This window comes from Papio anubis, chromosome 4 (genome assembly GCF_008728515.1).
Source record: "Papio anubis isolate 15944 chromosome 4, Panubis1.0, whole genome shotgun sequence".
NCBI classification, from domain to species: Eukaryota; Metazoa; Chordata; class Mammalia; order Primates; family Cercopithecidae; genus Papio; species Papio anubis.
The window spans coordinates 23296412-23321267 of NC_044979.1; the positions used below are offsets into that span (position 1 = coordinate 23296412).

The following is a 24856-nucleotide window of genomic DNA, read 5'->3' on the forward strand; positions in this document are numbered from 1 at the left end:
AGTTCACACTGCTAAGGTGAAATTCCACAGAGCTGTTTTAGGGTAAAGATCTTGAGGTCTACAAGGAGTTTCCTTGTAAGCAAATTGCGAGTGAGGTATGCAGCGTTTTTATCTTTGCAGCTATCTTATTTAGGAAACACATGGGAGGCAGGTTTGCCCGAGGCGGTGCCCAGCTTGACTTTGTCCTTGGCTTAGTGATTTGGGGGTACCAAGATTTCTTTTCCTTCCACAATCTCATCATCATGTTCTTCGGGGCTTCCTTTTGGACCAAATCCCATTGACTTTTATGTGGGTCCTACCATGTGCTTCCTGAGCCTTGGGAGCCAGTGCCACCCTTTCCAGAACATTCTGCCACCGTGAGGAGCTGGTATTTGCTTGCTTTGGACTTCATGAAGTGGGGTTTGATCAAGAGCTTTTGAGGAGGGGCTTTCAAGTGTTCTGTGCAGAATCAGCGAAACTACACCTTCCTGGACTTCTCTCTTTAGAAGGCAGATTATCAGGTGTTTCTGGGTCTTTGGGAAACAAGCACAAAGGGTTGGAAGCATTTGTCTCTCAGGTTCTCACCTGAGCCTTGTGAGGCCTTTGCCGTACCCATGAGCCTTAGCGGCTGTGGCCAGGACAAGGAGTAATCTTCCTTGTTAATCATCTCATTAGGCATCGCAGGGGTCAGGCTGTTCCAGCTATTTTGCAACGATTTCCATTCAGCTCAACCAGTCACAAGGAATCAGCTTAGAAAATGGAAAAGTCTCTATTTTCCAGCCAGATCCCCCTCTTTTTCTGCCCCCTCGAACCTGGTTTCCAGAAAGTGCTCTTCTGCCACACCCTGATGGGCTGTCCTCCGCTTGGTTTCCTGAGTGCTGTGGGGGATCATTAACTCCTCTGCAGCTACCAAAACTTACGAAACATTTCCTGCAACCGAATGCACCTTGGTTCCCTGCAGGACAGGCTGGAGCGGCAGCCTGTTAGAGATGAGCAGGCAGGTGGGAGCTGGAGGCCCCTCCCTCCTGGGGGCTGCCTGGGCAGTCCCAGGACCGCCCTCGGTGCAGAGTTGTGCCTAGAGAAGTTAATCTCCGTCTCCTGCGGCAGTGTGCGTGTGTGTGTGTGTCTTCCCTGCCCTGCTTCCCCAGAGGAAGCCAGAAGGAGACGACCCCAGTTGCCATGAACTCTGCCGTCACCAGCCTTGAGCGCTCCACTTCCTCGGTGAGGCCCGGTGGGAGACAGAGGGAGAGAAAGATGGGGAGCTGCAAGAAGGGATGGGGGGAGGTCCTACTGCCCTGAACAGGGGAGCAGGGAGAAGGGCTGGGGAGGTCCTACTGCCCTGAACAGGGGAGCAGGAAGAAGGGCTGCGGGAGGTCCTACTACCCTGACTCCTTCTTAGTGCTAAGGCCTAGCCTCATGCTTTAGATCAGATGAGACCTGGGCAGCACTCCCTCCCCACCTCCAGCCTTAGTGCCCCTTAGTGTCACCTGTGGTTACTGTCACAACAGACACAGAATCTGCCCCGAATAAACAGTAAATTACAAAAGAGGGGGGAAGATTTGGAAGTTTGGATTTCCTGGCAATCCCGGCAGCTGATCCTGTTTGCAACATCCTAATGCACGGGGTAGATCTGTTGAATCTGAAGGCCTGTTTTCCAGGTTGCATTTCAGTTTCTCTTTTCAGAAGCTGTTTCTGAATGGAAGCAAAGTGAGAGAGAGAAAGAAGTCACTTTTATCGAGCAGCCAGGATGCCCTAAGCACTTTCTGAACTTTATTTTATTCCAAACAAGCCAATGGAAACAGGCACTTCTGTTCCCATTTTACAGATGAGAGACCTGAGGCCCAGAGAAGTCAAGTCACAGTGACACATCTGATGGTCTCTCTAGCTGGGCCCTAAGCCCTGGTCCCACCACCCCCTCCAACTTATTTTGGCCACCTGAACATAACAGGGTGGACTAGGGGGAGACCCTCTGTTCTTGCCAATACCTGCTGCACGGGCCAGTTCTGCAGCCCTAATCAGGCCCCGCCCAGATGTCTGGGGACAGGGACCACCCACGATCCGGGCTGGGCTCTCAGGCTTCCCTGAAGCCTGGCCGCAGTCCCCTGCCTGCTGCTGGTCAGCCTTCCAGCAAAGAGCCACACACATTCTCTTCTGAGAAAGTGTAGGAGGCACCAAAGAACTCACGTCACTCAGCGGAGGTGCCACTAGCTCTTGGGAGCCAAAAACAACCCCTAAACAACGACGCGAAAACTTGGGAAATGAGTTGATTCCATTTTCTGGAGACTATTGTGTGTTCCCACATTTTTGGCTTCCCTGAGGCAAACTTGAGAGTGGGGGTTCTGGGCACCTATCCCTCTCCTCCTCAGCGGCCTTTCTTCCTGCTGCTTTTCTCACAGCCTCAGATCAGCACCCAGATGACAAAGTCACCGTTCTGAGATGCTGCTGGTTTTTGGGAGCACATGGCTCTGCTGGAACCTCCTAGAGTTATAAACTGGGGGAAGGCAGCTTCCCGACCCTGAAAGCTTATGACCCAGCTAGGCAAAAGCAGGAAGAGGCGGCATCTAAAACGTATCTCTGATACAAGGGAGAAAATGGCACAGGATGCACCAGAGATAAAGGCCACAGGCAGTTGGGGAATCAGGAAAGGTGATGGGCCAGGAATTTGAGCTCCTCCAAGGAGGCCGCGAGTACAAGAAGCAGGTGGTGGAGATGGAGGGGGGCCCGGGGTGAGCAAAGGCACTGAGGCTGGACTACGGAGGCCACACTCGGAGAAACCCAGACAAACCCACTGGCGAGAGCCAGGTGAATGGGGGTGTTAGGAAATGAGGAAACGAGCCCAGATCAGGTGAGCCTTGGAGGCTGGAAAGAAGGAAAGGCTGTATGGGGTATAGATGGTGTCAGACGGGGAAAGGCATTCACCTTCCCTCAAGGAATCCGCCGCCTTGTTATTACTGCTCTCCGCACATCTCTGCTGCCTCCTGCTCTGCTAGTCTGTCCCTGGGAGCTGGAGGACTGTCCCTGTATGCCCAGGGCAACACCTGCAGGTGACAGCCCTCGACTCCACTTGTCCCTGTGTGAAACCTTCCTCCTCTGGTGGACCTCAGACAAGCCTTGTAACCTCAGTGAGCCTCAATCTCCTCATCTGTCAGAGGAAAGCAATGAGATGGTGGTGAGACTTAAATGAGATTTTTTTTTTTTTTCTCCTGAGACAGAGTCTTGCTCTGTCTGGAGTGCAGTGGCGCAATCTTGGCTCACTGCAACCTCCGCCTCCAGGGTTCAAGCGATTCTCCTGCCTCAGTCTCCCAAGTAGCTGAGCTTACAGGCCCGCACCACCACACCAGGCTAATTTTTGTATTTTTAGTAGAGATGGGGTTTCACCATGTTGGCCAGGCTGGTCTCGAGCTCCTGACCATAAATGATCCACCTGCCGTGGCCTCCCAAAGTGCTGGGATTACAGGCGTGAGCCACTGTGCCCAGCCTAAGCGAGACGTGTTGGAAACTCTTTGTAAACTGCAAAATACTATAAAATGCCAAACCTCAATCAGGATGCCTCTTTTGATCAAGTCTTATGGTGAAATTTACAATCCATGCATTGAGTTGACAGCCTCCTCCAACCAGAAGAGGAGGAGTATTCTCATACCATTCTCAATGTCAGGCAGCGCTCTGTGAAGAATTCATTCTTCCTCCAAAAAGGGGCTTGCAAGCTTGCTTCTGCCGCTGTGTGAGTCACAGGCACAGACTTCTCCCAGCAAGGGATTCTCTGGGATAAAAAGTACTTCGTATATATATATCTATATGCACACACACACATATACACACACATATGTGTGTGTATATATGTATGTATATTTTGATTTTTTTTTTTTTTTCTGGTAGAGACAGATTTTCCCTATGATGCCAGACTGGCCTCAAACTCCTGGGCTCAGAAGATCCTCCCACCTTGGCCTTTCAAAGCACTGAAATTACAGGTATGAGCCACTGTGCCTGGCCTACCCGTATTCTGACATGCTCTGAGGTGAGGCATCTCCTGCTCTAAGCTATCTTTGGGCTGTTCCTTGTTTCTGTGAATGTCTTTAAGCCCTTCCTCACCGACACACAGGACTCTTAGCATCCTGTATCCCTGCTGTTCGTTTCTATGTCCCCCTCTTTGCCTAGATGACTTGAGGAAGTTTACAACAAAAGGCGTATTTACAAACAATTAGGTGAATAATATAGAGATCAACAACCAAGCACACAGAAAGGAGAAGAAAATGAGTATGTTCGGAGAAGGGCTGGGATTACTGAGCTCAAAGTATTCTCCCAGGCTCTGAGCTTTCTACTAGTTCTGGCTGGTGGGCTTCTTGGTCACACTGTCTTCACAAGGGAAGGACAAGTTGTTCTCAGGGAAGGCAAGATTTCTCCCAGTTCTATGTTCTAATTTTTTTTTTTCATGTGGACCCTCAGGATCCATTTCCCAGAAAACTGTTTTAAAGCAGATGCAGAAGTGGCTTCCACAACCTTCCAATGGTCCACATTGCTAGAGACAGACCTTAGATAGATTCAGAGATCATCAGACTGTGAACAGTCTTTGACACTGGCTCCTGCTCTGCTGGGGAAAAAAAGACAAGTAGGTTAGAGCCTACATTTTTTCCCCATTACGCTGTCTCCCTCGCCTTCACCTTCCTGAGAATTCCCAGAGGTCCTGGGAGAGGGTGCGATGTGAGCCTGCTGGCAGGACACACACAGCTGGAGCGGCCACGGCCCTGTGAGCTCATTCACGGGTACACGCGTGTGGATGGCACACATGTTGCACATATGCTAGCCTGCAGGCATCCTTATGACCCCTCCAGATTCTAGAGGGGGAGACTGAGGCTGGGAGAGGCGATGTCAGGTGCTTGTGGTTGCTGAGCCGGGGGTGACAGAATCACATTGGCCCAACTGCTGCTGCTCTTCTGTCACTTGCCTGTTCAGAATCCATCCATCAATCACTCCATCTCCCTCTCCCCCTCCTCTTTCCTCAATAGTGAATTTTCTCGCTGTTCCTCGTGGATCCCTCCACACATTCACTGAAACCTCAGCATAAGCACTCAGGACCCAGAGCTCCCTCCAGTCTACCTTTGGCTCAGCTTTGACCACTTTAGGAAAATCAGATTTCTTCCACGTGCAACCGGTGTTCCAAGCAGCCTCAGTACATCCTTTTTTCCCTAGAAGTCTAAAGAGAGTAGGCATGATGTTTCGGAAGAGTTCCAACCAGCTAAAGTTAGAGATTTATTTTAAAAAATCAGTTAGAAAAATTCTCCATAGTCATTGGTTTGTACATTTGTTCATTCGTTTCATCAGTGCCAAGAGCACTATGTGCTAGGGATGGAGATAGAGAAGTTATGGGACTATACAGTCTTTTGGGTAAGGGATCATAGGATTATGATATGAGTGTTTGGGGCTGTGGTAAACATGCTCATGATTCCGTAGGAGTCCCTGAGGAAGGGCAGACCTTCTCTAGTCTGAGGCTGGCTGTGGTGGAGTCAAGGAGGGCTTCCTGGAGTAGGTGAGCAGTCCCTAAACAGATGAGCTGAAGCAAAACTCTTACATAGATGTTTTAGGACCTAGTGTTAGGAGATGAATGAGCAAATGCTGATCTGTGCTGAGAACCAAATAATCCTGCAGAGCTGAACCAGAGCCAGGTCAGTAGACCCCCGTATCAGGATCCTGGACCTTAGCCCTGGGTTCTCCTTGGTGTGCAATGCCAGGCTTCCTCCATTCCTGACATATGACTTCGAAGGAGTATACTGGGAAGGAATTAGGATGAGCATTTGCCAGTGCTCGGCCCCCATGGAGAGGAACTGGTTTCCTTTATCTCCACACAGGACAGGGTGCTACCCACTCCACCCACCTCCCCATCCTTTCCACCCAGCACCCTCCCAAAGTTAGGGCTTCCTTGGGGGGGCCAATACTCTTACAATAGTGGTTCTTAACTGGGGGCAGTTTGACCCCCAGGGGATATTTGGCAGTGTCTGGAGGCATTTTTGGTTGTCAGATGTTGGGGGAGGGAGTGCTACTGGCATCTCATGGGTAAGGCCAGGATGCTGCTTAGCATAATGTCACACACAGGACAGCGCCCATGCCACCACACACACAACACAACAAAGAATCGTCCAGTCCAAAACATCAATAGTGTCAAGAGGCTGAGAAACTCTGTCTTAGAATATAAGGTTTCCTTAGCAGAGTGCTCTCCTGGAGATGGTAGGGGATGACTGCCCAGTTCTTCTGGTGGCTTGCTTGCCTCTTTCCACATCAAAGTTAGTGGTAACCCCCACCCCCGTCTCATCTCCTGCTGCTGCTTCTGCAGAGCGGAGCTGCTGATCCATTTAGGTGCAGGAAGCACGGCGCCCAGGACCCGTGAAAATGCCCTCATTTCTTTTAAAACCGGAAGGAAAATATGCACTTTAAGGTCAAATAAAAGGTTTTAATATATTAATATAGGCCAGGTGCAGTGGCTCATGCCTGTAATCCCAGCACTTTGGGAGGCCAAGGTGGGCAGATCACCTGAGGTCAGGAGTTCGAGACCAGCCTGGCCAACATGGTGAAACCCCGTCTCTACTAAAAATACTACACACACACACACACACACATATATATTCATCTTTACACCAATGTAGTCCCCAAATATAATTTATTTTATTGTATTTTTGAGACAGGGTCTTGGTCTGTTGCCCAGGCTGGAGTAGAGTACAGTGGCACAGTCATGGCATACTGCAGCCTCAACTCCTGGGCTCAAGTGATCCTCCTACCTCTGAGGATAGTAGTAGCTGAGACTACTGGTGTGCACCACCACACCTGGCTAATTTTTGTATATTTTGTAGAGATGGGGTCTTGCCATGTTGCCCAGGCTGGTCTTGAACTCCTGAGCTCAAGTGATCTGCCCTTCTCAGCCTCCCAAAGTGCTGGGATTACAGGAGTGAGCCTTCATGCCCAGCTTCCAAATACAATTTTAAATATGTTTTCTATGGAGGAAAGGGCCCACAGAGTCCAAGTGCTCAGTGCCTGTGAGCATCATAACTGGCCCTGCTCCGGAAGTGGTTCTCTGAGGCTGAGCTGATGTAAAGGGTATGTGGGCAGGGACCTGGGCATTGGAGTGGATGACCTCGACATTCTCTTTGGAACTGTCTCCATGAGAAGCCCACGCTATCCTCAGGCTGTGTCATTGTAGAGACCTGCCCTCTGTGATCTGGCTGGGGACTAGCACCCTGCAGAAACACATCACATAGAGTGACCTGATCTTCATATTGGCAGCCTTACCACCTTCTGGCCACACCAGAGACAATGCTGTCATGTTCTTCTCACTCATGACCAGATGCTCAAATGGTGGCCCTAAGCGCATGTGCAAGGCCCTTTGAACATGTGGAAATATGGAAGCTCAGAGTAATTAGACCCGATAATATTGATGGGGTGATTACACCGTTCCAGGCGCTAGGCGATGTGCTCATGCTCCAATTTGATTTTCTCATCCATCTATGAGGTAGGTGCTATTGACGTTTCTTTTATATAGATCAGAAAACAGACAGAAATATAAGGAAGGGGCCCGATTAGTAATTTATCCCACCAATAAGTCGGAGGGAAGGTCTATAACTCAAAGTTAATTTTGGTTAAGCTGAGAGGAATGCAAGTTGGCTATCATTCTGTATGCGTGGCACTCATTTACAGTGTTACATTCATTCATTTCGTCTACACTGAGCACAGGGACTTCACTAGAAGCTGGGATGAGTGAGAAGAGAGAAACAATCCATGCATGCTGGAAACTGACATTTCAGCAGAAGGGATGGGTAAGGAAACCACCCATTACGATAAACATGTTGTGAGGAGGGCTTTGGCAGATGGAAACACTGGTCCATGTGGGAAAACTACCCGTTTTCTGATCTTGGAGTTGGCCCCATCTCCTCTCCCACAAAGCTGCTTCTCTGCCAAGGCATCCGGTAAGGCGCCCACTCCCCTTGTGTGGCCCCAGACTTCACACAGAGGCCCTGCTGCAGATCATAGCATAGGAAGCCACTGCTCTTTTGAGTCTGCACCTAAAATCCCGAGCTGGCCCACAGTTGTCCCCATCCGACTGCCTCTTGCGTTTTGAAGGCCGTCTGCCCGGTTGAAATCAGGAAGTCCACTTGATCCCTCTTGAAATGCCCAGAGATGTCCTTTCCTTGTTCCTAGCAGAGGGGTGATGTTGTGCTCAGCTCCCAACCTGTGGCCAAGGCAGGAGGATGGATAGACAGTCCGGGAGTCCCGCAGCAGCCGCCTGGTCTATGGCATCTTGGACATCCTGCCATGTTATCTCTGTATCTTCTTGGGGATCCAGGAAATTCCTCCTGAAGAGGCTCTGCCTCAAAAACCACATCAACACATAGTCAGGTCAAATGAAGTTGTTGACCTCTCGCAGGAACTCAAAGCTCCTCCAGCCTCTCTCTCCATGGGTGTTGGGAGGGGTGTGGAGGATTAGAGGAGGATTTTCCCTCCTACTGCATTGACTGGCCATATCCAAGACTGGCTGGGCCATTGTTCTCCTAGGTGGGTTCACTGGGCTGGTTAAAGGTCCAGTTCTCTTGGAGGAGGTGAGAGGTACAAGGCCAGTTCTCTTTCTTTAGAGCAAGCTCTGCGGATGATAACTTCTCTTCCAATTTCAGCTTCCATGAAAATGCCTGGTGGCCAGGCAAGGTGATTCATGCCTTAATCCTAGCACTTTGGGAGGCCACGGCAGGAAGATCGCTTGAGATCAGGAGTTTGAGACCAAACTGGCCAACATGGTGAAAATACAAAAATTAGTTGGGTGCGGTGGCTTGTGCCTGTAATCCCAGCTACTCAGGAGGCTGAAGTAGGAGAATTGCTTGAACCTGGGAGGCAGAGGTTGCAGTGAACCGAAATTGTGCTACTGCACTGCAGCCTGGGCAACAGAGTAAGACTGTCTCAGTAAATAAATAAATAAATAAAAGGCCAGGCGCAGTGGCTCATACCTGTAATCCCAGCACTTTGTGGGGTCGAGGTGGGCAGATCACTTGAGGTCAGGAGTTCGAGACAAGCCTGGCCAACATGGTGAAACCCCCTCTCTACTAAAAATACAAAAATTAGCCAGGTGTGATGGTGGGTGCCTGTAATCCCAGCTACTCAGGAAGTTAAGGCAGGGGAATTGCTTGAACCCAGGAGGTGGAGGTTGCAGTGAGCCAAGATCTCGCCATTGCACTACAGCCTGGGTGACAGAATGAGACTCTGTCTCAAAAAAAGAAAGAAAAGAAATTGCCTTTATGATCAAGAGATTTATTTGCTAATGAGGGGTAGTTGGCCCTGTCTGTAAGGGTGGTTATAGCTAGTGCTTCTGGGTAGGCTATGAGATGGGCAATCTAACACTGGTGGATTCTTGGCCTGGAGAATATTATGGTCTGCATTGAATTCATGGGTAGCAGGTCCAAGAACCTCTATGAGAGACTATGAAGGACTGTAGGAAAAATGGCAAGGATTGTCAAAGTGCCCCTACAACACGTAGGCACCTATTCTCTGAAGCTCCCCCACCCCCTTATCTCGTCTTCCCCAAGGGGGCAGCCAATTTTTAGATGACCACAATTTGTCTGCTGAATCTGCTGGGTTAACCAGAGAAAGAATGCAAGTGGGGGACTTGGTCTTTTAGTGAGTTCAAGGTCTCCCCTTCCTCCTACACACGTTGCATCCTATCCCCTTATTCTACTGCCAAAGAGCAGCGCTGATCACATTGGGCAGATTATTTCAGGGGATTAACCATGACTGGTTAAATGGCCTCTGAGACAGTTGAAGTGGTAACAGGAGCTGGAACTGCTCCCTTAAAGAAGGCCTGGCCGTTTCTCTTTTGCTTTTCTTTTATGACACCTTCCACCCATATGGCTGCAGAGACATGGGGCTTGGGCTTCCCAGGTGGACTGGCCCAGGTTTCTTCTGGGGTCCCAGGCCTGTCTCACTATAGACGGTGGGCAAAACACTCATGTGCTCTCTCCCTCTGGCTCGGAGGAGAGGGTGTGGTCCTTGGTCCTGTTGGGTTCCCACATTCTGAGACTCAGCTTTGCTTGGGGGTGAGTGGGGATTGCAAAAGCAGGCCTATGCCATGTATGGATATTTTTTAGGTTTAATTTTTTAAAGACAAATCAACCTTCCTGTGGTCTAATTTAGCTCACACTGAGGTTTGGATCAGAGCCCCAACTAAATAAGAACATCCTGATTTGCCTTGCTTTGCCTTCTTTGTGTGCAGATTTTGCTCTGTGTTGTGTGGAGCAGGAGTGGTTGGGACAAGGATCCGGTGTTCTGGGCCTAATTCCTCCTAACAGCACTGGATGGGAACTCTGTGTAGAGCAATGCCTTACAGCCAGCTTCCTTCCTTCCTTCCTTCTCTTCCCTTCCCTTCCCTTCTTCCTCCTCCTTCTCCTTCCTTCTGTCCATCTCCTTCCTTACTTCCATCTCCTTCCCTCCCTCCTTCCCTTCTCTCCCTTCCTCTCTCTTCCCTTCTTTTGTTTTCTTTCCCTTTTTTCCATCTCTCCCTGTTTCTTCTCCTTTCCTCTCTTTTTATCCCTCCCTCCTTTTCTTCCTTCCTTCCTTTTCTTCCTTCTTTCTGTCCTTCCTTCTCTTCTTTCATTTTTTTATCTTGACTAACCCAGCACCTAACTTTTATAAACCAAGCCTACATCTGCTGGCTTGATTTATGCTGTATTCTTAGGGGATGAGGTGGAGAGCCAATACTCTTGGGTAAACATGCAGTGGGACATTGGCTGCTCCTGCAGATGCCAAATCAGAGTGATTCTACCAGCACCAGGAACATGAGACCCTGTGGAAATGCTGGCCTCAGGTATCAGAGAGCCAGTTGCACTGAAGTGGAGAGAAGCAGGTGGCTTCACATGTCTGTTCTCAGAATGTTTGGCTCAGTGGCCAGATATGTGTGGGGACTGGAGCCATATATTGGCCAGTTAGCGTGGCTCAAAACAAAACTGACAACAGCCCACAAATGTCCCCCTAGACCCGGCCAGCCTTTCAACTCTGGGGCTACAGTGTGTGAGATAGAGGCTGCATTAGTCTATTTTCACACTGCTATAAAGATACTACCTGAGGCTGGGTAATTTATAAAACAAAGAAATTTAGTTGACTTACAGTTCTTCATGGCTAGGGAGGCCTCGGGAAACTTACAATCATGGCAGAAGGGAAAGCAGGCATGTCTTACATGGTAGCAGGCAAAACAGAGAGAGTGAAAAGCCCAGTGAACTGCCATTGATTGATTGATTGATTGATTGACTGAGCCTCACTCTGTGGCCCAGGCTGGAGTGCAGTGGCTCAATCTTGGCTCACTACAACCTCTGCCTCCCAGGTTCAAGCAATTCTCCTGCCTCAGCCTCCTGAGTAGCTGGGATTACAGGCACCTGCCACCACACCTGGCTAATTTTTGCATTTTTAGTATAGATGGGGTTTCACCATGTTGGCCAGGCTTGTCTTGAACTCCTGACCTCAGGTGATCTGCCTGCCTCGGCCTCCCAAAGTGCTGGGATTACAGGCATGAGCCACTGTGCTGGGATGGGAGACTTCCATTTATAAAACCATCCAATCTCATGAGAACTCACTCACTATCACGAGAACAGCATGGAGGAAACCGCCCCCATGATCCAATCACCTCCTCCCGGGTCCCTCCCTTGACAGAAGAGGATTATGAGGATTACAGTTCTAGGTGAGATTTGGGTGGGGATACAAAGCCTAACCATCAGTGGCCCATTTCTGTGTTGATTGCTTGCCCTATATCTATCAATCAATTGGTCAATCTGACATCTATATTTAATTTACCTTCTTTATAGCTGAGGCTGCTTGCTATGGGCTCAGCCCTACCCTGAGCTCTGGGTCTAACTCTGTCCTGTCCAGTGAAACTCCAGTAGCCTTTGGCCAATGGCTGCAAGCTCATGCTCAGGCTCTCCTTGTAGATGATCTGCTCTCACAGTGGGCCTTGTTTAATAATGAGCCTCTTGCCTTGCTCTCAAGGCCCTGTCTTGGTTCCTGTTATCCCCTCCTATGCTTGCCTCCCTGCCTTGGTTTCCTCCCCAGGATATGAGTTCCTGGAGCCGGGGCCCTGATCCCAAGGCCAGTTCCTATGGCTGGGTCCCTGCTTCTCACCACCAGGCCTTCCTCATTCCCCCTGCTTGCCTTGTCTTTGCTTGTCACTCATAGCCAGGTGACTCTCAGAGCAATGGGAAAGGCACCCCTGTTAATGTTGGGCACTGTCTGGTTTGAATTATGAGAATGGAGCTGGAGGCCACAGCATCACACGCCCACTCCTCTCACTCTCTGCTCAGAGCACTTCCTCACAGCCCTGGGGGGCCTTGTGGCGGTGCCACTCATCCTGGCCAAGGTCGTGTGCCTGCAGCACGATGTCCTGACACAGGGCTACCTCATCAGCACCATTTTCTTCATCTCCGGCATCTGCATGCTCCTGCAAGTGTTTTTAGGGGTCAGGTAGGTAAAATGGTTTCCTGCGGGTTCTGACTTTTACCTGCCAGGGTGCCAGCAAGGCTTTCTTGGCTCATGGCTGGAGAGACGGTTGGGAAGCTGGTGTGGCATAAGGGAGGGTGCACAGGGTTAGGAGACAGAGCCTGGGTTCAGGTTTCAGCTCCATCACTTACTCTCCACATTGGCTAGGATCCTTGATGGGAAGTAACACAAATCCAGATCAGCTTGGGCATAAATGTATGCTTTATTAACTGATAAGGTGGAAACAAGAGAAACGCAGGGGTGCGTCCAAGTCCAAGTTTAATCCCAAACCAGGGATTAAAATGCTGCCGGGATCCTCTCTGTCTCTTGACTCTGCTCAGGCCTGCCCTTAATATTTACAAGACCCCCGGCACGAGTACAGATGGAGACCCACATACTCCATGTCTAAATATTGGAAAGTTATAAACCAAGCTGACAAACTCTGAAATAAAACATGTTCTCATCATTCTACCTGAAAGGCCAGGTTTGAACTTAGAATCTTCTGCCCAGTTGGATCTCTGCTTTGGAGCCTGGCAACATGGCAAGGACCAGTCCCCAGCCTGCAGCCTCCCAGTTCTCTCTCCACTTCAAGCTTTACTCCAAATCACAAATGGTCTCCTGTGTATGGATGTGGACACCCCAACCTGCACATCCAGCTTCTTTTCTCGCCTCCATGACAACAGACTCCCCAAATAACTGCCCTCAAACAGCTGGCCCATGGCCATCTTTGGGGCGTGTGCACCTGTATCATTGCCTGCCCTCAGCAGTGTCTACGGAAGACACACAAGCAGCCTCTGGAAGAGGCTCAGGGCCATTTGGGCACAGAATTTCAGGGACTCAAAGGGGAGAGGGACACAGACCTCAGGTTAGCACATCCCCTTGGCCCTGCAGACTCCTCCCTGAGAAGCTAGAGTGGACCCTTTAAGGCACTGGGCTAAGTGCAGGAGGCTCTCTTCAGGCTGGAGGGCAGGACTGTCTCTTCATTACTCTGCCGGCGCCTGGTCTTCTTACTTGCAGACAGCCTTCCTGCACGTGTGCGTTAGTCAGGGTTCTCAGAGAAGCAGAGCCAATAGGATATATAGAGATATATGAAGAGGAGATTTATTACAGGAATTGGCTCACACAGTCATGGAGGCCAAAGTCCTGGTACTTGCAATCTGCTACTTGCGAGCTGGAGAACTGGGAAAGCTGGTGGTTCAGGCTGAGTCCAAAGGACTGAATGTTGAGGTCAGGGTAGGGTAGGCCAGTATTGTAAGTTTCAGTCTGAGTCTGAAGGCCTGAGAACCAGGAGTACCAGTGTCTGAGGGCAGGAGAAGATGGCTGTCCCAGCTCAGGAAGAGAGCAAGAGAATCCAGTCTTTCTCTGCGTTTTGTTCTATTTGGGTCCTCAGTGGATTGGATGATTCCCACCACATTGGTGATCTTCTTTACTCACTTCAGCAATTCAAATGATAATCTCTTCCAGAGACACCCTCACAGACACACCCTGCAATATGTTACCAGCCATCTGGGCAGCCCTTAGCCTGGTGAAGTTGACCCATAAATTCAACCATCACAACGTGACTGCAGGCAGCACTCCTAGACATCCTCCTACTTACCACCCAAAAGCAAGTGAGGGCTGCTCTGGCTAGTCTCACGTTGTAAAATTCCAAGAGAGCTCTGTTGCCCAGCCCTGGAGCTGCCTGGGCAACAAATATGGCAACTCCCATTCGGGAAGATTTCCCAATAAAGCAGAGTAGAGGAATTCTGCTCTGGGTAGACAAGACAGCAGACACTCACTGTGGTTTGGGACCTGTGCAATGCAGCTAATGAGTCTATGTGCCTCTGTTCCCTTACAGAATCATTGAGATGCTCAATTGGTATAATCAGTGGAATCCCTTTTTTAAAATAAAAAAAATCAAGTCCTCGTGTTCATATGTGGGCTGCTAAAATTAGCCCGAGTAAAATGGAGCTCTATTACTCTGGCCTGGACAAAATTGTGAAGCCAGGAAATGTGTCTTTGGAGACCATTCCTTCCTCATTTCCACACATCCTCTTTTTTCACGCTCTCCATTACCATTCCCTACCCCATCGTGATTCCCTAGAACCTCACACAATGGCTATTTTGCATTACCACCTTCTTGGGAAATTTCTTTGTAGGTCCTCTAGATCTTTCTCGTTCTCCTCCCTCCCTGCAAACCTGTTAGTCCGGTGTTCCTTCCCTTATGTTTATTTAGCATCCAGTCCAAAGAGAGAGTGAGTTTTGCACAACCTGAAGCTTAGACGGTTTTTGGTGTCCCCTTTAAGAAAAAGAACAGAAAGTTACAAATATAAAATCATGCACAAAAGAAAATATTTATTTAGATTTAAGAAAGTAATTACAATAAATTACAGGTGTTAAAAAACAGATAAATACTACAAATGTCACACATTTCAGAAAATAGCATGACATATTTATTATTTAACCATCTGACAGTCACCTATGACACTTTTTCCCTCTACATTTTATGGTTTCATCTCTTCAATGACCTCATTTTGCAAAAAAAAAGGAAAGATAACTCAGTCATTCCTCTAGGATGGGTTAGTCCAAGTTTATTTGTTATTACTGCTAGCTGGGATGCCTCGTTATGACTTTCCATGCAGACTGTGGTACTGCTATAGACTTGTGCCTTACAAACACAGGAGTTCTAATAAACTTTATTGGACCTGATTCCTATCAAAAAATGTTTAAATGCGTAGTGAATTCATAAGTTTATATGCTGCATTCCTAAGTATGTTCCTGATAAGAGAAAATGTCCACTTTTGCCTAGACATCAATAACAACCAATTCTCTGGCAATTTTGCATATCTGATGATTGTCAAGTTTTCCAGATAGCTTCTGGCTCCATACATTTCAAACCTTGTTGGTCATCCACTATCTGCATACATCAAGTGCCAGTTGCTAGAGGACATATTCACATCCTAATGTGGCCTCTGGTCCTGCACCATCATGTCATGACATCGGGTGAACTAGCCCAGCGGGTGTTAGGAGAATTGCTGGAAACTGATTATACCAAGAAGGCTAGCAATAAATTCCTTATACATAGGTGGGTCAGTGGTCTGCAACTGCATTAATATATCCCACTACATTCTAACTAGATTTATCCTGACTCAACTCTCCCTTAGCCAAATCCCATGGCCTTTCAAATGCCATCTGAGCCATGGTTTAGAGTTAGGGAGATCAAAGTGGACAGGGACAGCTGTTGAAGTCAATGGCGGCTGTAACCTTTTGCTTATACAGATTTTACAAAGGCATATGGTTAGTGAACACACTGCAAGACTCCTATCTGGGCTTTGGAAGGAACTGATGATTGTCAAGTTTTCTACAGATAGCTTCTGGCTCCATACATTTCAAACCTTGTTGGTCATCCACTGTCCGCATACATCAAGTGCCAGGTGCTAGAGGACATATTCACATCCTAAAGTGGCCTCTGGTCCTGCACCATCATGTCATGACATCGGGTGAACTGGCCCAGCGGGTGTAATTCCACTTTACACAGTGATGGGAGGGGCCCATCACTGTAATTCCACTTTCTATCTGATCTGCGCCAAGCCTGTGCTCCGCTCTGGGGTTGCAAAGGAAAATGGAAAACATTCCCCACAACGTGCTTCTGCCTATCTTAAGAGAAAATGACTCGGCAGGAACAATGAATACGCAATTAGTCTTAATTATCTGAATCAAAGCTACAGAAGTGTAGACTGAGGTTGGCTAGTTATTTCCAAAGAAGATGGAATCTAGGCAGCATCTGGAGGAAAATGTTCATTCCTAGGATGGTCTTTTTGTCTAAATCAAATCAAAAGTACTTCCCAAAGCACTTCCTTTGCAAGTCATTTCCAGGAGACCTAACAGTGCTTAAGCTCTCCCTTTGTTCTGTAGAGGATGGGAGGCCAGTGCCTCCCTCTTGCACAGGTGACTTCCCTTCCCCCTCTTCCTCCTTTGTCACTATCTCTGTGAGCCAAGATGCCTTCCAAGGGTTCACTCTGGTCTATCAGGCCCCTAAAATCCGGACCCCTCCCTTCCAGGATTAGCCCCACAATGTAAGATGTTGCAGTAGCAGTGGAGAGGCCTTGTAACTCCCTGTGGAGATACCCAGGAGCCCCCACGCCAGCCCCCGCCCCATGAAGAATTACAAACACAAAGCTATTGTGAATGGGGCAGCCCCTCACCCAAACCTGAGGTGATGTTAATTTTGATTATGGAAAAGCTTCACATTTGGAAACTAGAGGGCTGAATTCTAGCTCTGTGCTGTGGGAACTTGGATGAGTCATAAACCCTCTTTAAGGCTCCAGTTCCTCATCTGCAAATTAAACAAGATGAACTAGGTAGTATCAAAAAGTCCCTTCCATCTCTAATATTGTGGACACCTCTGATGTTGACAGAGAAATTGACCAAGTGTCCTATTTCTTTCCTTCTTTTTCATTTTTTTTGAGACAGAGTCTTGCTCTGTCACCCAGGCTGTAGTGCAGTGGCACCATCTCGGCTCACTGCAACCTCTGCCCCCTAGGTTCAAGCAATTCTCCTGCCTCAGCCTCCCTAGTAGCTGGGATTGCAGGTGTGTGCCACCACACCCAGCTAATTTTTGTATTTTTAGTAGAGACGGGGTTTTGTCATTTTTGGCCAGGCTGGTCTCAAACTCCTGACCTTAGAGAATCCGCCCACCTTGGCCTCCCAAAGTGCTGGGATTACAGGTGTGAGCCACCCCGCCTGGCCAAGTGTCCTATTTCAACTGAATCATCAGGACTGAAAAGGCCTATGGGGCTAGCCTTCTGGTAAGTTCTGTGAAAAGCACAAACTAATCAGAAATTAGGGTTCAAGGAATTTATACCCTAATTAAACATGCAAAGAAAAGAGGGAAATACAATTCAGAAATAAAATCATGCTCCTGTCTTTAGACTAAGCTGAGGGCAGAAACAAACTTGAGTTTTATTTCACCCCTGCAAATGGGCTTCCCTCTCAGATCCTAATGAGTAACTTACCTGAAACAGATAGGTTGTAAAACCTAATAGCTTATGAACTAAAGGCCAAGTAGATTTGATTGTTGGTTAAGCAATATTTAATGATGGGCTTTTCTAGATTAGAAACAAGAATGCCGATGTCGCAATAAGACCTCAGAAGATCTTAGCACTTCCTAAGTTAAATACTCAGAAGGGAAAAGGTAATAGCCACTGCTTTGGGCATAAGAGCTAACAATTGTTTCACCCAGGGTTGGCAGGAGCTGTAATTCTCAGCAGTGTGGATGGCTGCCTCCTTCGTATAACTTTAGAGGTCTTGGGTGTATCCCCTAAAGGTCTTCCTTACTTCGTGCTCACTTCTGAAATTCACGTAAAGGAATGCATCACCATTCATTTCAAAAGAAGACATCAAGTTTAAAAGGCAATCGCTAGAGGAAGAAAATATTGACTATGTGAAACTCCAGATTTTAACTAATCTCTGGAATTATTCATGATTTTTGCATAATTCTGGTAATTTCGTTTTCTGGAGTGATCCCAGGCGATATGTCTCCCTTTCTATTATCCTTGGAATATCTCAAATGTGGAGCAAGAACTCTTGCCACAAAGCAATTCCAAAGTCTCATGCTTACTTGCATACAGTTTGGCCAGAGTCAGCCCTGGCCTGGGTCCTTTTCATCTACCATCTTCCCTGCTGGCTGAGCCCTACCTTGCCCTAGCTCTGTACCTGCCTCTGGTTCTGCAGAAAGATCATGCTAACCACCAGGAGTCTGCAGCCATGTTGCCCCTGCCCCTGTTGAAAGGTAGGTTACCAGATGCAACCCTGGGGCTCTGGCCAGAGGGGTAGGAGAGTGAGCTGGTGATCAGCCATGTCAGAGAAACTGGAAGTACTAATGTGTTTGGAGGAGTAACCTGGGTTTCTGTTGGGTAGTCATCACAAGGAAGGCATGGAAGGAGCCCTTCCACAATTTAGCAGGTCCTTCCCTGACTGATGTAGGGAGCTCAGGGAAAAAAGTAACAAAGTTGGGTCCTGTGAGGTGCCCAGAATTTCTCAAAACACAATGACCCTTTTAAATTCAAGAAGAATTAATCAGTCCCATTCCACATTCCAGAGGCTCTCCTCCCCTCCCTGACCTATTTCAAATAAAAGTCCTTGTGACATCATTTTTTACCCACTCACTGGATGGGCTCCAAGAAGGGAACACACAGGTGATGACACAGGAGAGGTTGGATTCCAGCAACTGGAGCTCCGGAGGCATCCATCCCCAGCTGGTGACATCTCTCCCATTTACTCACAAGTTGGTCAAACTTCACACATCTGTGAGAATTAAAGAAAGAGGAGAGAAACACGAAGGGTGGGTTTACAGTTAACAGAGTCAGGTTTATTTTAAACAAACCTGAGAGGGGCTGCTGGCCGAGTTAGGTTAGAGCCCCACTCTTTTACAGACTAAGAGTTTTTAAGGATTCAGGGTGGGAGAGTTTACCAGAGGTTTGGACTGCTTCTGTGTCTTTTTGTTGTGTTTATTTGGGAGGGAGAGTTGTATGTCTGTTCCCATACGTCTTTCTGCAGCTGCAGGCATATTCCCCGAGTCTGCTTTTAACTTTCCTATCTTAGTGCACCTGAAGGAAAAGGAATGTGCTTATTAAGGCCCACTGTCTTACTGGGGCCCATTGTATGAGGGTGAGGTTTGACAGTTACCCAAGAGACTTTCCCCCCACCTCTGTCTGAGTCTGAGCTGTCTTATCTGTGTTTTACTCTGTAGTTAGAAGAGAAGTGATTGCCTTGAAATGCTTGAGGCTAGAAAGGGAGCTGGAACTTAAAGTGGTGGTGTTTGTCTGAGATGACGATGCTCTTGCTGTCAACATCCCAACCCTAAACCTAGCTGGGGCTTCATCCTCTCCAAGTCCCTAGGTGCAGAGGGCATAGTGCCCCACCTAGTGGGGACTTCATCTTGCTCCTTGTCCTCCCTACCCCTGGCAACATCTCCATTTATATTCTCTCAGAGACCTCCTGTTCCCATTAGGAGAAGCTACTTTGTATTTTTGCAAACCTTGAAAATTAAATTAGATAATGCACATAAAGTACTTTGCTCAGTTCCTGGCAGAGAAAATTTATTTTTCACATTAAAAAAAGGATTATACTACATACACAATTTTATATCTTCTCCCTCTTTAAAATAATTTTTAATTTTCTTAATTGTGGAGAAAAAAACAGCTCCATCTTTTTAAAAGCGTATATAATACATTGTAAATATCTTTCCATTTCAATTAATACATTCCTGCAATAGCACTTTGTAAAACACTGGTCGTTTAGTATTCCATAGAATAAATACGTTTTGGTTTATTTAAGCATTTCCTATTAAGGAACATTTAAGTTGCTTCAAGTTTTCACTATTATTACTGCGACCAATGCAACTCTTGATTATGACAGACATACATTATGGATGTGCTGACGTACACTTATCTAGTGAAAAATCAAAAAAAGACTGGAAGAAATGTTAATTTTTTTCCTGGGTGGTACATATATTAAAAGGTATTATAGTTTACGTGTGCTTATAAAGTTTATCTAGTTACAGATCAAAAGAATATTGGAACAAACTGTTAATGGTTATTTCTGAGTTGTAGAATTATGGTAATTTAAATTTATTCTTAATATTTTTTTTGATTTGCTATTTGCTTTTCTTCAAAGTGCATGTGTTTTATAACTGGGGAAAATAAAAACCACTCAAAATGTTTTTTAGAATAGTATCAGGGCATATTTTGTGAGCTGTACCCTTTGAAGCTGTGCCTAAGAGTGAAAGTCCAGGAGGCTGCTCGTGACTATCTTGGGAGGGGGACCTGGAGCTGTGGATCAAGGCCTCAGCCTCGAGACAACTGCTGAGATTCTGCAACCTTTGTGGTTTCACCTGCTTTTAATCTTTGTCTTGCCAGTCTGTTTCTCTGTGATGATCAGCATTAAAGCCATAACAACAAAAGGGGCAGGTATGCTTGGTTTGGGAGCATAACAGAACAGAGGGCTGGAGCAAAGACCCCAGTCTGTTGCCACTTTGGGGTGTCAGGGCACACTCCGGGTAGCAGATAAGAAAGGCTTCCCATCCCCATCAGAATCTTCCTCTTCTTTTCTTCTAGGCAGAGGCAAGCACTTGCACCTTTCTTAGCTGGTGATATAGATATTTTCTTCTGTATCTCTAAATAACACATTTCCATTACTGATTGATGTGCCAATACAAATGATGACAATTTCATTTTCTTTCACTACCCCACTCCCACCACATGCAAGCATACTTCCCATCCTCCTATCTTCCCACCCACCTGGTACAGGTCAACATTCAGTGTTTACATTAGAATGACGATGATGCTCTTCAGAGCTGAATCATAAAGTTCTTTTCCTGCCCAACTTTTTGTTTTTCCTGGAGTTAATATGTTTCTTGTTTTTGAGATACTTAATTTTCTGTCTACTTATTTCTAATTCAATTTTAAATGCTCTGCCTGTTGTCTAAATATCTTCTTAAAATTTTTATTCATATTAGAAGAATGAACTTCATCTTCTTGATGAACTATCTCCTGGGGCTCTCTGACTTACTACAATCTAGAACAGTTGCTGTCTATTTCTGGTGCTCAGCTGTCATCCAGAGATGCCCCTTCACCCTTATCCTGGGAGTTCCCTTTCTCTGCTGAATCTTTTGTTCCCATGTCTTCCTCTAAAAAAAATTTTTTTTTGGTGAAACACATAATCCATTAACTCCCTGAGAGAGAATGCATGAGAGGTAAATTTTGTGAGACTTAGCATGTGTGAAAATGTCTTGATTCTCCTCTCAAATTTGATTGATAGCTTGGCTGGGTATAGAATTTTAGGCTAAAAATAATTTTCTTTCAGAAGACTGAAAATCACAGCTCACTGCAGCCTCAACCTCCTAGGCCCAAGCCATCCTCCCACCTTAGCCTCTCAAGTAGCTGGGATTACAGGCATGCGCCAATATGCCTGGCTAATTTTTGCATTTCTTGTAGAGATAGAGTGAAGTCTTGAACTCCTGGGCTCAAGCAATCTTCCCATCTCAGCGTCCCACAGGGCTAGGATTATAGGCATGAGCCACTGTGCCTGGCCTGAAACTCCTGTTATTCACATGTTGAACTTCCTGTACTAGTTCTCTAATTTTCTTTTTGTTTCTTTCCTATTTATATCTCTTTGGGTTTTTGTTTTTTGTGGTGGGAGAAAATCACATCAATTTTATCTTCTAACTCTTCTTCTGAATTAAGAGCTCTTTTTGTTCTCTGAATATTCCTCTTGATGCATCCTGTTCGTGTTTTAGAAATACACAATCTTCTCTTCTCTCTCAAAGACATAAATGAGACTGATGTTTTAAAGTTACCATCTCCTTGCAGAAGAAGTTACTTTCATCTGTCTCTGTTATTCATATTCCTTTGGTGTTGGGGATCCTCGTATTTCTGCATACATTTAAGAGCGGAGTCCTAAAATGTTGACTGGAAGGTTCTGAGCCTGAGAGTGGGTCTTGTTCTCTTTGGGCTCACTGTAACATGATATGCAGGAATGCCCCAAAACCCAATTGCAGAAAACACATTTCACAGTGTAATCTTTAAATGGCACCATGGTCTAGCTGGAGAGGCCTAAATTTAGCCATCTTTATGCTCTTCCTGACATCTTGTCACATTCTCCCTAAAAGGATCGTCCAGTCCCTTGCCTAGAGGGTGAAGGCCTGGTTGGAAATATTCTGGAAGCTGAGTGAGAAAGTGAGCTGGAGGTTTTAGTGTTCAGAATGCACACATTAAATTATACCCCAGTATTCAGTATGGTATCCCTGCTTCCAAATCTACCTGATTTATTTATTTATTTATTTATTTATTTATTTTTTTTAATTTTACTTTAAGTTCTAGGATACATGTGGAGAATGTGCAGGTTTGTTACATAGGTATACATGTGCCATGGTGGTTTGCTGCACCTTTCAACCCATTGTCTAGGTTTTAAGCCCCATATGCATTAGGTATTTGTCCTAATGCTCTCCTTCCCTTTGCCCCTGACCCCCCGACAGGCCCCAGTGTGTGTTGCTCCCTTCCCTGTGTCCATGTGTTCTCATTGTTCAACTCCCACTTATGAGAACATGCGGTGTTTCGTTTTCTGTTCCTGTGTTAGTTTGCTGAGGATGATGGCTTCCAGCTTCACTATGTCTCTGCAAAAGACATGATCTCATTCTTTTTTATGGCTGCATAGTATTCCGTGGTATATATGTGCCACATTTTCTTTATCCAGTCTATCATTGATGGGCATTTGGGTTGGTTCCAAGTCTTTGCTATTGTAAATAGTGCTGCAATAAACATACACGTTCATGTGTCTTGATAGTAATGATTTATATTCCTTTGGGTATATACGCAGTAATGAGATTGCTGGGTCAAATGGTATTTCTGGTTCTAGATCCTTGAGGAATTGCCACACTGTCTTCCACAATGGTTGAACTAATTTGCACTCCCACCAACAGTGTAAAAACATTCCCATTTCTCTACAGCCTCGCCAGCATCTATTGTTTCCTGACTTTTTAATAATCACCATTCTGACTGGCGTGAGATATTTCTCGTCGTGGTTTTGATTTGCGTTTCTCTAATGATCAGTGATAATAAACTTTTTTTCATATGTTTCTTGGCTGCATAAATATCTTCTTCTAAGAAGTGTCTGTTCATATCCTCTGACCACTTTTTGATAGGGCTGTTTTTTTCTTGTAAATTTGTTTAAGTTCCTTGTAGATTCTGGATATTAGACCTTTGCTAGATGGGTAGATTGCAAAAAGTTTCTCCCGTTCTGTAGGTTGCCTGTTCACTTTGATGCTAGTTTCTTTTGCTGTGCAGAAGCTCTTTAGTTTAATTAGATCCTATTTGTCAATTTTGGCTTTTGTTGTAATTGCTTTAATTGCTTTTGGTGTTTTAGTCATGAAGTCTTTGCACATGCCTATGTCCTAAATGGTATTGCCTAGGTTTTCTTCTAGGGTTTTATGGTTTTTGGTTTTACATTTAAGTCTTAAATCCATCTTGAGTTAAGTTTTGTATAAAGCATAAGGAAGGGGTCCAGTTTCAGTTCTCTGCATATGGCTAGCCAGTTTTCCCAGCACCATTTATAATAGGGCTTCCTTTCCCCATTGCTTGTTTTTGTCAGGTTTGTCGAAGATCAGATGGTTGTAGATATGTGGTGTTATTTCTGAGGTCTCTATTCTGTTCCATTCGTCTATATGTCTGTTTTGGTACATGCTGTTTTGGTTACTGTAGCCTTGTAGTATAGTTTGAAGTCAGGTAGTGTGAAGCTTCCAGGTTTGTTCTTTTTGCTTAGGATTGTCTTGGCTATATGGGTTCTTTTTTGGTTCCATGTGAAATTTAAACTGTTTTTTTTTTTTTTTTTTTTTTTTAATTCTGCAAAGAAAGTCAGTGGTAGCTGAATGGGAATAGCATTGAACCTATAAATTATTTTGGGCAGTGTGTCCATTTTCATGATATTAATTTTTTCTATCCATGAACATGGAATGCTTTTCCATTTGTTTGTGTCCTCCCTTGTTTCCTTGAGCAGTGGTTTGTAGTTCTCCTTGAAGTGGTCCTTCACGTCCTTTGTAAGTTGTATTCTTAGGTATTTTATTCTCTTTGTAGCAATTGTGAATGGAAGTTCATTCATAATTTGGCTCTCTGCTTGTCTATTGTTGGTGTATGGAATGTCTGTGATTTTCACCATTGATTTTGTATCCTGAGACTTTACTGAAGTTGCTTGTCAGCTTAAGGAGTTTTGGGGCTGAGACGATGGGGTTTTCTAAATATAGAATCATGTCATCTGCAAACAGAGACAATTTGACTTCCTCTCTTCCTATATGAATATCCTTTATTTCTTTCTCTTGCCTGATTGCCCTGGCCAGAACTTCCAATGCTACGTTGAATAGGAGTGATGAGAGAGGGCATCCTTGTCCTGTGCCAGTTTTCAAAGGGAATGCTTCCAGCTTTTACCCATTCAGTATGATATTGGCTATGGATTTAATAGCTCTTATTATTTTGAGATATGTTCCATCAATAACTAGTTTATCGAGAGTTTTTAACATGAACCAAATCTACCTGTTTTCTTGTGGCCCAGAGACCCCGTATTTTGCCTTTTCTAGAGGGTAAACACCTAGTCTTCCGCCAAGATGGGAGGACTGTCACCTGGCTGGTGCTTAAAAAGGACTTTGAACTTATTTTAGCTTCACATATATCCCACTTTAAGAATCAATTCCTTGGAATGTGTGTTTTTCAGAATATTGCCATCTACCTATTGCTAGCATAAGATTCTGCTTCTCCAGGGCTGTTTAATCAGTTACCAATCTATATCTGCTTTTCAACTTCCAAAATTTTGCTGTGATTGTCTCCTGCTCCATTCTCTTAATCCTTGTGATTTATGCTTCTAA

At 46.0% G+C, this 24856-nt stretch overlaps 1 protein-coding gene across 2 annotated transcripts in view; it reads left to right on the top strand.

Annotated features, from left to right (window-relative positions):
- Nucleotides 1-1089: 1089 nt before the first annotated feature.
- The window catches only part of WDR91 (WD repeat domain 91), a 133105-nt gene continuing 109338 nt past the window's right edge, over nucleotides 1090-24856 (top strand). For both annotated transcript variants that reach the window (XM_031665897.1, XM_009203908.4), the window contains exon 1: nucleotides 1090-1200. The gene's annotated coding sequence lies outside the window, so the exon portion shown is untranslated. The remainder of the gene's footprint in view (nucleotides 1201-24856) is intronic.